This window comes from Cricetulus griseus, chromosome 9, assembly GCF_003668045.3.
Source record: "Cricetulus griseus strain 17A/GY chromosome 9, alternate assembly CriGri-PICRH-1.0, whole genome shotgun sequence".
NCBI lineage: Eukaryota > Metazoa > Chordata > Mammalia > Rodentia > Cricetidae > Cricetulus > Cricetulus griseus.
The window spans coordinates 16645675-16657896 of record NC_048602.1 but is presented as its reverse complement, the minus strand read 5'-3'; positions in this window follow the sequence as shown (position 1 = coordinate 16657896).

Below are 12222 nucleotides of genomic sequence, written 5' to 3'. Positions count from 1 at the left end.
GAGAGAGAGAGAGAGAGAGAGAGAAAGATTTATTCTCTATGTTTTGCCATTCTCAAGAACCCTAACTAACATAGATTGGGGTACCAAATGTGGTTCAAGACCAACAGAAGTTTGAGGATGACTCTTTCAAGTATCTGGAAGAGGCTTTCCAATTTGCCAGTACCTTCAGTTACAGAAGCCTCTCCAAGGAGCTCAGGCAGTATTACAGACCCATGATGTGAACTACTTTACAAACTTAAAGTGGTAAATGCATTTTAGTATCCTAATTATCTGATTGTGAGCACCAATGGATTTGGTGACTTTGCATATAAAACTTTTGATGGTTTATATAAAAACAAGAAACATAATTGTTCTGATAAGTTGCTCCTAGCATCTCCAGATAAGTTGACAAGAGATAGATAAACTCCCTTTACCAATAAAATTAACCATCTTCTAACATCTCAGAATACAATGCAAGGTAACAATAAACTTAGTGATAAATTTGACCAGCTCCAGGTGCCCATAAACAATTTAAAGTTTTCTAAGTGTGCCGTGGAAGAGAATCTTCTCCCCAACAACCAATGGGCTCAAGTTGTGGAAAATCAAATTAAAGCTCTCATTATAAAGTTGGCTGAATTACAGTGAAATTTCAAATCCCAGCTGGGGAGGGTGTTGGTGTTAAATGGGTGTTAATTGGAAAAGAGCTGGATTCTGTAACTTGGGATGGGGGTGTGTGGGAGGACCCTATTGAAGCTGAGAACTTTGAACGCTCAGATTCTCAAGGGTTTATCCCACCTGAGAAAGTAGTCTCTCTACCCTCAATAGACCATAAACTCACACCCCATCCCTTGAAATGCTGCTCTTTTCACCTTTGACTGAGGAAATTAATCCTTTATTGTCCATTAAAGCATCAGTGACTTTCTCTGAAGGAGATGCCAGGTAAGACAATACTGACATCACTCAGAGCTCACTAATAGTTGCCTCTAGAGCTATTACAAGACTTAAGGCAAAGCAGGCTCCGAGATGAGAAGTAGAAAGTATAATTCATGAAGAGGCACTACATTACTAAAGAGTTTTAATGAGTTTGATGACTCATTCAAGCAGGGGGAAATTGTGGGAATAGATTTTAGGAGTGTAGAATAATGATGGAATGAACATAAAACTGAATCTGGCTAAGTTTATTTATACAGGTCCTCTTAGCAAAGATTCCAAGCCAACATAGCTTTAAAAGGGTGTCCAATGTTTCTTTGAATGGTTGGCTGAAGCATTTGTCAAAAGATTGCCTACTGAAAAGGAGTTGGAGATGCCTGATAGTTCTTGGCTTAGTGTTGCTAAAAGGATTTCAAGGTCTCGGAGAAATTGCAATGCTTCAGTGAGTAAGCTGTATAAAACCTAATCCTCCACAATGGGAAGACCCAGAAGATGCACCCTTCAGGAATCCTGTAAGATACAACACGGTGAGAGGAGCAACTGCACATTTGAAGAATTTTGTTTTCAGCCTTTTCCTTGTGCCAGAACTTAGGGTTGAGCCATTGTCGCTCAGTTGGGTGAATTAAACACAATGAGTATAATTAGTCTCTTAGATAGCAGTGGCCAGGTAACACTGCAATGAATTGGCAAAGGCAAGGGGATTATACTTATCCCTATGGGCAGCATAGCATAAAAACCATTATGTTCATAATGGTCTAACCCATAATCATCAACATAGGCAAAGTGAATTTTATTGTGGCATCACACATATGGACTTTTGGTACTCTCTAATCAATCATGGTGTCTCTAGGAATGAAATAGATAAGACGCCTACTGGATTTTTGTTTGACTTGTATAAGCAGAAATGTTCTCAAACAAATGAATGAACGAATACACTGGATAATGGCAAAAAGGAATCTCAGCCCATGAATCAATTTCCAGACTTGAGCCAGTTTGCAGATGCCAAACCTAAGGGATTCACCAACTTCCTCTGAGGGAGGATCCTGATAAGACACCTAAAAGTTTTACTGCTAACATTTCTCTAGTCCTTCCCCAGAAGTATCTATGTCCATTTCAATGGCAACTGTACACTGAGAAAAAGGAAGCAATAGATTTACCTGTGTTTATTGAATGCTGGCTCTAAGTTGACTCTGATGCCATCAGATGCCAAGAAACTGTGTGGCCCTACAGTTAAAGCAGGGGCTTCTGGAGGTCAGGTGATTAGTGGGGTTTTGCCTGAAGTCTGATGTACAGTTTGGCCAGCAGGTCCCCAAACTCATCCTCATGTTATTTCCTGAGTTCCAGAAAGTATAATGAGGATAGATATGCTTAGAATTTGACAGAATTTTCATGTTGGTTCAAGGACCTGTGGATGGAGGTATATTTGTAGGTGGAAGGATAAATGGAAACCTTTACAGTTGCCTCTGCAAGGAAAAATAGTGAATCAAAAACACTATTGCATCCCTGGATGAATTGCAGAAATTATTTCTCCTATGGTAAAGGATGAGTTAGTCCTCCTCCCGCTACCAAGAAAGAAGTACAATACTTATTAGGCTTATTTGGATTCTGGAGATGGTGCATTTTCTCACTTGGGTATGTTACTCAGAGATGCACCATATGACTTAGAAAGCTGCTAGCTTTTTGTTGGACCTGGAACTGGAGAAGGCTCCTCAACAGTTCCAGGCTACTTTTCAGGCTGCTCTACCACTTTGACCACATGATCCAATGGTCCCAAAGGCACTTGAGATGTCAGTGACAGACAGGGATGTTGTTTGGAACTTTTGGCAGACCCCTATAGGCAAATCACAGAAGAGACCATTGGGGTATTAGAGCAAGGTTCTACCATCATCTGCAGACAACTATTCTCCCTTTAAATGAGAGTTTTTGGCCTGCTATTGGGCCTTAGTGGAAATGGAACATTAGACAAAGGGCCACCAACTTACCATGTGACCTGATTTACCAATCATGAGCTGGGTGTTATCTAACTCATCGAGTACATAAAGTAGACCTTGCACAGCAGCAGTCTACAACCAAATGGAAGTGGCATATATGTGATTAGATATGAGCAGGCCCTGAAGGCACGCTCAAGTTATATGAAGCTTCCCAAATGTCTGTGGTTTCTCCCATTAAAGTGGCATCTGCTGCCAAGCATGCACCGACAGTTTCATGGGGTGTGCCCTATGATTAGCTGACTAGTGAAGAGAGGGCTAGGCAGTAAGTTAGTGATGGTTCTACCCAGTATGCAGCCACGGCACTACAACTCCTTCTGAAGCAACCCTGAAAGTCACCCATGGAGGGAAATCTTCACAGTGCGCAGAAGTTTGGGCAGTGCACATGGGCAGACAGTTTTGTTGGAAGGAGCTGTAGGCAGATTGTCCACTGATTAATGAATCAGTTGTGGCCAGTGTATTGGCTGGATGGTCAGGGACGTGGAAAGAGCATGATTGGAAAATAGGTGAAAGAGACATCCGGGGAAGAAGTATATGGGTAAATGTCTCCAAATGGATCGAGGATATGAACTTGTGTCCCCCTATGTATGCTCATCAAAAGGTAATTCATGTGGGGAGGCATTCAATAATCAGGTAAATAGGATGGCATGTTCTGTGGATAAAGCCTCTTTCCCCAGCTAAATTGTTCATAGCCCATGAACAAAGTGACTATGATGGCTGACATGGGTGTTGTGAATGGGCTTGACAATGTAGAGGAACATTCACTGAGGGTTACCTGACTCTAGCCCAAGAAGCCCTATATAAACCCTTCTGCCTGTTAAGTTGTGGGTTGTCCTTCACCACCCTGGTTAGAGACAGCCACTCTCCTGGACTCCTCCTTCCCAAATAAATCTCTCTCTCAAAAGAGTCTTGGGTGAAGATCTTCATTTGATGTTACAGAACAGAAGAAACTTGGTAGGACATTCCCTTAGGGAGCTGAGCAAAACTCAGAAAAACAGAAGAAACGTGCTGGGGGACGTTAACTTATAAGGCTGAGCAAGTCTGAAGCAGAAAACTTACAACTTTTCGCAGGAGCCAGAGGAGATTATTACATTTCTTCACCAGCTCCCCTTTAGCAGACTGTAGCAAAGAAGGACTGAAGAAGAAGCTGTTAACTCTGCTAGAAGGTTCCCTAAGGGGAACCGAGCAGAGCTCATCTGCAGCAGCCCTCACTAGGAGAAAAGCAGGCTTGCTATATCCTGCAGGGAGACCATCCCCAACCGCACGCCAGCTTCAGGTAGCCTGACTTCCTAGATAAGTCAGGACACCTTTCTCTCCAGAGCTGAGCTGTCATTTTGTGGTTCCAGACTCCAGAGCTGTGCTGTTGTGGCTCTTCTCATCCAGAACTGTCCTATTGCAGCTCTAGACAACCTGGCTTCCTAATAGTCCGGACACCTTTGCAGGTATATGCTCTGGCAAGGGAAGTCAATGAAGAGTCTGCCATGAAGCTCATACCTGCCTTCGATTACAGGGTGAACCCTCTGCTTCCTCTTCCTGCTGCCATGTGAGGCTCTGGACCACACATTTCCACTGCTAGAGCTATTCCACCATTCCTTCCCACCTCCTGAAATGAGCAAACAAAGCAAATCCTTCAGCCCTTCAATACCTTCTCTTGGGTAATTTGACTCAAGGGTAAAAAAGTAACAAATCCATTAATTAATTTTCCATGTGAGGGACATTGGGAAGAAAAGGTCAAATGGACACTGGGGTGATATGGATAGACGGAACTTTGGGAGAGAATTACAGACTGATGGTTACTGGGGAGAAAAGGACAGACGGACAATGGTGGGAGAATGACAGATGAACACTGGGTAGAGAAGGACAGACAGACACTGGGGAGAGAAAGACAGACAGAGGGACACTGGGGATAGAAGGACAACGTGAGTAAGGGGAGGGAAAGATGGACACTGGGGAGCAAAGGACAGACTGCTGGTCATTGCGGTGATAAGGACAGACGGACACTGGGGAGAGGAAGTACAGACAGACACTAGTGGGAGAAGAAGGACATTTTCATTGGGGAGAAAAGTACAGAGGTACACTGAAGAGAGAAGGACAGAGGTCACTGGGGAGAAGACAGACAGACACTGGGTAGAGAAGATGGACAGACAGACACTGGGAAGAGAAGGGCAGAAACTGGGGAGACAGGTACAGACAGATGGACACTGGAAAGAGAAGGTCAGCTATACACTGGTGACATAAGGTCAGATGGACACTGGGGAGAGAAAGAGACTGATGGTCACTGGAACGAGCAGGAAGGACAGACACTGGGTAGAGACTGACGGAAAGATGGATACTGGGGAGAGAAGTACCAAGGAACACTGGAGAGAGGAGAGACGGACACTGTGGGGAGACAGATGGACAGAGGGACAATGGGTAGAGAAGGAGAGAATGTCTAAGGGGAGAGAAAGATGGACACTGGGGAGGGAAGGAAAGACAGTGGGTCACTGCGGAGAGAAAACTGACGGTTACTGGGGAGAGAAGGACATTTTGACTGGTGAGAGAAAGACAGAAGTACACTGGGGAGAAAAGGACAGAGGGACTCTGAAGAGAGAAGGACAAAGATCACTGGGGAGAAGACAGATGGACACTGGGTAGAGAAAATGCACAGACAGACACTGCGAAGATGAGGACAGAAACTGGGGAGGGAAGGATAGACAGGTGGACATGTGGAAGAAAAGGACAGATGGATACTGGGGAGAGAAACATAGACTGATGGTCACTGGAATGAGAAGGACGGATGGACACAGGGTAGAGAATCACAGAAAATGGATACTGGGGAGAGGTGGACCTAGTTACACTGCGGAGAGAAGGACAGACTGACAATGGGGAGAGAAGGACAGTCAGACACTGGGGAGAGGACAGATCATCACTGGAGAGAGAAGGACAGATGGATACTGGGGAGTGAAGGACAGATGGACACTGGGGATGGAATTACAGATGGACACTGGGGAGAAAAGGACATACAGACACTAGGGATATAAAGACAGACAGAGGGACATGTGAGAGAAGGACAGAAGGTCACTGTGTAGATAAAGACAGAAGGACACTTGGGAGGGAAGGGCAGATGGACAAGGGGAGACAAAGACAGATCGACAGACACTGGGGAGAGACGGAGAGATGGACACTGGGGAGAGAAAGAGGGGTGGACACTGGGGCGAGAAAGACAGACAGAGGGACATTGGGGAGAGAAAGACACAGTGACACTGGTGAGCGAAGCATAGACAGAACTGAGGAAAGAAGTACATATGGATGGTCTCTGGGGAGAGAAAGAACAACAGATTCTGGGGAGAGAAGCACAGAGAGACACTGGTGAGTGAAGGACAGACAGACACAGGGAAGAGAAAGACAGATGGTCACTGGGGAGAGCAGGACAGACAGAAACTGAGAGACAAGGACAGACAGAAACTGGGGACACAAATACAAAGTACTGGGGAGAGAGGGACAGAAGGTCACTGAGGTGTGAAGGAAAGAATGTCACAGTGGAGAGGATAGATGGAAACTGGGTAGAGAATGACAGACAGATGGACACTGGGGAGAGAAGCACAGACTGACACTGGGGAAAGAAGGACTGTTGGATACTGTGGAGACAAGGACAGACAGACACTCCGGAGAGAAAGATGGACATTGGGACACTGGGGAGAGAAGGACAGATAAATGGACACTGTGGAGAAATGGACAGAAAGTCACTGGGGGCAAGTAAGACAGATGGACACTATGGAGAGAAATACCAACAGTCAGACACTGGGTAGAGAAGGACAGACAGACACTTGAGAGAGAAGGTCAGATGGACACTGGGGAGAGAAAGATAGACAAAGGGACACTGGGGAGAGAAAGACAGAATGACACTGCAGTGTAAAGTACAGAAGGTCACTGGGGAGAGGACAGATGGACAGTGGGTAGGGAAGAAATGTTAGACGGACACTGGGAAGAGAAGGGCAGACAGATACCATGGAGAGAAGGACAGAGAGATGGACATTTGGAAGAGAAGGACTGATGGACACAGGTGAGTGAAGGATAGACGGACACTAGGGAGAGAAAAATAAATGATTGGTCACTGGGGAGAGTAAGACAGACAGACACTGGAGAGTGAAGGACATACAGACTCTGGGAGTGAAGGTCAGACAGCTGGACACTGGGGAGAGAAGGACAGACGAACACTGGGGAGAGAAGTACAGATGGACACTAGGGAGAGAATGACAGAAGGTCTCTGGGGAGAGAAAGACAGACAGCTGGTCACAGGGATAGAAGGACTTAAAGACACTTGGGAGAGAAGGACAGAAGGTCACTAGGGAGAATAAGACAGAAGTAAACTGGGGGAAAAAGAACAGAGGAACACTGAAGAGAGAAGGACAGAAGTTCGCTAGGGAGAAGACAGATGGACACTTGGAAGATAATGACAGAAACTGGGGAGGGAAGGAAAGACAGTTTGATACTGGGAAGAAAAGGACAGATGGGTACTGGGGACATGACAGATGGACCCTGAGGAGAGAAAATAAATGGATGGAGCCTGGGGAGAGAATGACAGACCAACACTGGTTAGAGAATGACAGACAGATGGAAAATGGGGAGAACACAACAGAGCAACACATGGGAGAGAAGTACAGACAGACACAGGGCTGAGAAATATAGATGGTCACTGGGGAGAGAAAGACAGACAGCTGGTCACAGGGATAGTAGGACAGAGGACACTGGGGAGAATAAGACAGAAGTACACTGGGGAAAATTGGACAGAGGGACACAGAAGACAGAGGGACAGAGGGTCACTTGGGAGAAGATAGAAACTAGGTTGAGAAGACAGACAAACAGACACTGGGAAGATAATGACAGAAACTGGGGAGGGAAGGATAGACAAGTGGACACTAGGAAGAAAAAGACAGATGGACACTAGGACATAAGGACAGATGGACTCTGGGGAGAGAAATACAGACTGATGGTCACTGGAGTGAGAAGGACGGACTGACACAGGGTAGAGAATGACAGAAAGATGGATACTGGGGAGAGATGGACAGACTGACACTGGGGAGAGAAGGAAAGACTAATACTGGGGAGAGATGGAACGACTGACACTGGGGAGAGAAGGACAGTCTTAAACTGGGGAGTGAAGGACACGCAGACACTGGAGAGGGAATGACAGATGGACACAGGGAAGAAAAGAACTTACAGACACTAGGGACAGAAAGACAGACAGAGGGACATGTGAAAGAAGGACAGAAGTTCACTGGGGAGACAAAGACAGATGGACAGACACTGGGGAAGGAATGACAGATGGACACTGGGGAGAGAAAGAGGGATGGACACTGGCGAGAGAAAGACTGACAGAGGGACATTAGGGAGAGAAAGACAGAGTGACACTGGTGAGCAAATTTAGACAGACACTGGGGAGAGAAGTACACATGGATGGTCCCTGGGGAGAGAAGGACCGACAAACACTGGTTGGAGAAGGACAGACGGACACACTGAGATAAGGACGGACATATGGACACTAGGGAGAGAAGGACAAAAGGTTTCTGGGGAAAGATAGACACCTTGTCACAGGGATAGAAGGACAGAAGGACACTGAATTGAGAAGGACAGAAGGTGGCTGGTGAGAAGACTGAAGGACACTCGGTAGAGAAGCCCGACAGACAGACACTGGGAAGAAAATGACAGAAACTGGGGAGGGAAGGATAGACAGGTGGACACTGGGGACATAAGGACAGATGGACCCTGGGGAGAGAAATACAGACTGATGGTCACTGGAGTGAGACTGACGGAAAGATGGATACTGGGGACAGAAGTACCGAGGAACACTGGGGAGAGGAGGACAGAATGACACTGGGGAGAGATGGACATACAGACACTAGGGACAGAAAGACAGACAGAGGGACACGCGAGAGAAGGACAGGTCACTGGGTAGAGAAAGACAGAAGGACAGTTGAGAGGGAAGGGCAGATATACACTGGGGGTCAAAGACAGATGAACAGACACTGGGGAAAGATGGACAGATGGACACTTGAGAGACAAAGAAGGATGGACACTGGTGAGGGAAAGACAGACATTGGGAAGAGACAGACAGACAGAGTGACACTGGTGAATGAAGTATAGACAGATATTGGGGAGAGAATTACACATGGATGGTCACTGGGGAGAGAAGTAGAGACAGACACTAGGGAGTGAAGGATTGACAGACACAGGGAAGAGAAATACAGATGGTCAACGTGGAGAGAAGGACAGACTGCTAGTCACTGGAAGACAAGTACAGACAGAAACTGGGGAGAGAAGTACAAAGGCACTGGGGAGAGAGGGACAGAAGACACTGATGAGTGAAGGACTGAATATCACAGGGGAGAGGACAGACGGACACTGGGTAGAGAAAGAGAGACAGACAGACACTTTGAAGAGCAGGACAAATGGACACTTGGGAGAGAAGGACACAAGAACACTGTGGAGAGAATGACAGAGGGACACTGGGGAGAGAAGTACAGACTCACACTGAGGAGAGAAGAACAGACCGACACTGGAGAGTGAAGAACATACAGACTCTGGGAGAGAAGGTCAGTCAGCTGGACACTGGGCAGAGGACAGACAAACACTGAGTAGAGAAGGACAGATGGACACTCTGAGATAAGGACAGACAGATGGACACTAGGGAGAGTAGGACGGAAGTTCCCTGTGGAAAGAAAGGCAGACGGACTCAGAGGAGGAAAGGACAGATGGATGCTGCAGAGAAAGATGGTTGGACCGACACTGGTGAATGAAGCACCGACTGAAACAGGAAAGACAAGGACAGATGGACACTATGGCTAGAAAGACGCTCCGCGGGAGACTGGGGACTGAAGACAGAGGACAGTGGGGTGAGAAGGCCAGAAGATCACGTTGGAGAGGACAGACTCACACTGGGTAGTGAAGGACGGACAGATGGACTCTGGGAAGAGAAAGACAGAGGGACACTGGGGAGAGAACAGACAGACAGACAGTGTTAAGGGGACAGATGGACACTGGTGAGCGAAGGAAGACAGACATTGGGGAGAGAAAGACAGACGGATGGTCACGGGGGATAGAAGGACAGACGGACACTGGATATAGAACATCCGACAGATGGACACTGTGGGAGAAGGACAGATAGTCACTGTGGATAGGACAGATGGAAACTGGGTAGAGAAGGACAGACAGCCAGACACTGGGAAGAGAAGAACAGATAGACACTGGGTAGAGAAGGACAGACAGATGGACACTGGCAATGGAAGGAGGGATGGACACTGGTGTGATACAGACAGATGGATACTTTGGAGAGAAATACAGGCGGATTGTCACTGGGGAGAGAATGTCTGAGGTTCACTGGGTGGATGATGACCAACAGATGGACACTGGGGAGAGAAAGATAGAGGACCACTGGGAAGAGGACAGGTGGACACTGGGAAGTGAAGGTCAGATGGATACTGGGGAGAGAAGCACCTAAGCTGGTCACTGGGTTGTAGACCGACCGACTCTGGGGAGTGATGGACAGACAGACACTGGAGAGTGAAGGAAGGACAGACAATTGGAGAGAAGGTCAGACAGCTGGACACTGGGGAGACAAGGTCAGACAAACACTGGGTATAGAAGGACAGATGAATGCTGTGAGATGAGGACAGACAGAGGGACACTAGGGAGAGGAGGACAGAAGGTCACTGGGGAGAAAAAGACAGACAGCTGGTCGCAGGGGAGTGGACAGACAGAAACTGGTGAGAGAAGGACAAATGGACACTTGGGAGAGAAGAACAGACAGACACTCGGGAGAGAAAGACAAACAGACACCGGGTAGAGAACGACAGACAGATATACAATGGGGAGAGCACAGAGGAACACTGGGGAGATAAGGACAGAAGGACACTGGTGAGTGAAGGACACACAAAATCTGTGGAGGTAAGTATATAAGCCGATCACTGGGGAGTACACAGACAAACAATGTGGAGAGAAGGAGAGACAGACAATGGGGAGAGGAGGACAGAAGTTCAGTGGGGAGAGAAAGACAGAAGGACACTGGGAAAGGAATGACAGATATTCACTGGGGAGAGAAAGACAGATGGACAGACACTGGGGAGAGAAGTACACATGGATGGTCATCGGGAGAGAAGGACCGACAGACACTGAGGAGAGAAGTACAGACAGACACGGGGGAGTGAAGGACAGACAGAGACAGGGAAGAGAAAGACAGACGGGCACTGGGGAGAGAAGGACAGACAGCTGGTCACTGGGAGACAAGAACAGACAGAAACTGGGTACAGAAGTGCAAAGTCACTAGGGGAGAGAGGGACAGAAGGACACTGATGAGTGAAGGACAGAATGTCACAGGGGAGAGGACAGTTGGACACTGGGTAGAGAAGGACAGACAGAAAGACACTTTGAAGAGCAGGACAAATGGACACTGTGGAGAGAAGGACACATGAACAGTGTGGAGAGTAGGTCAGAGGGATATGGGGAGAGAAGTACAGACTGACACTGTGGAGAGAAGGACAGACCGTTGGACACTGGGGAATGAAGGGAAGACAGACACTATTGAGAGAAAGACCCCCCACCGAGGTATTCTGGGGAGAAAAATAAAGGGTGACTAAGGGGAGAGAAGGATGGACACTGGGGAGAGAAGAAAGGACAGACACTGGAGAGTGAAGGACATACAGACACGGGGGAGTGAAGGACATTGTCACGGGGGAGGGAAAAAAGGACAGAGCGACACTGAAGACAGAAGGACAGATGGTCACTGTGGAGAAGACAGATGGACACTGGGTAGAGACGACAGAAAGACAGACAATGGGAAGATAAGGAAAGATACTGGGGAGGGAAGGGTAGACAGGTGGACACTGGGAAGAAAAGGACAGATGGACACTGGGGACATAAAAACAGATATACCCTGGGGAGACAAATACAGACTGATGGTCACTGGAGCGAGAAGGACGGACGGACTCAGGGTAGAGAATGATGGAAAGATGGATACTGGGGAGAGATGGAGTGAGGAAAACTGGGGAGAGAAGGACAAACTGACTGGGGAGAGAAGGACAGACTGACAGAAGGGAGAGAAGGACAGTCAGACACTGGGGAGAGGACATTGGTCACTGGGGAGAGAAGGACAGACAGACACTGGGGAGGGAATGACAGATGGACACTGGGGAGCAAGGACTTACAGACACTAGGGACATAAAGAAAGACAGAGGGACACAGGAGAGAAGGACAGAAGGTCACTGGGGAGAGAAAGACAGAAGGACACTTTGGAGAGAAGTACAGATGGACACTGGGGAGAGAAAGAGGGATGGACACTGGCGAGAGAAAA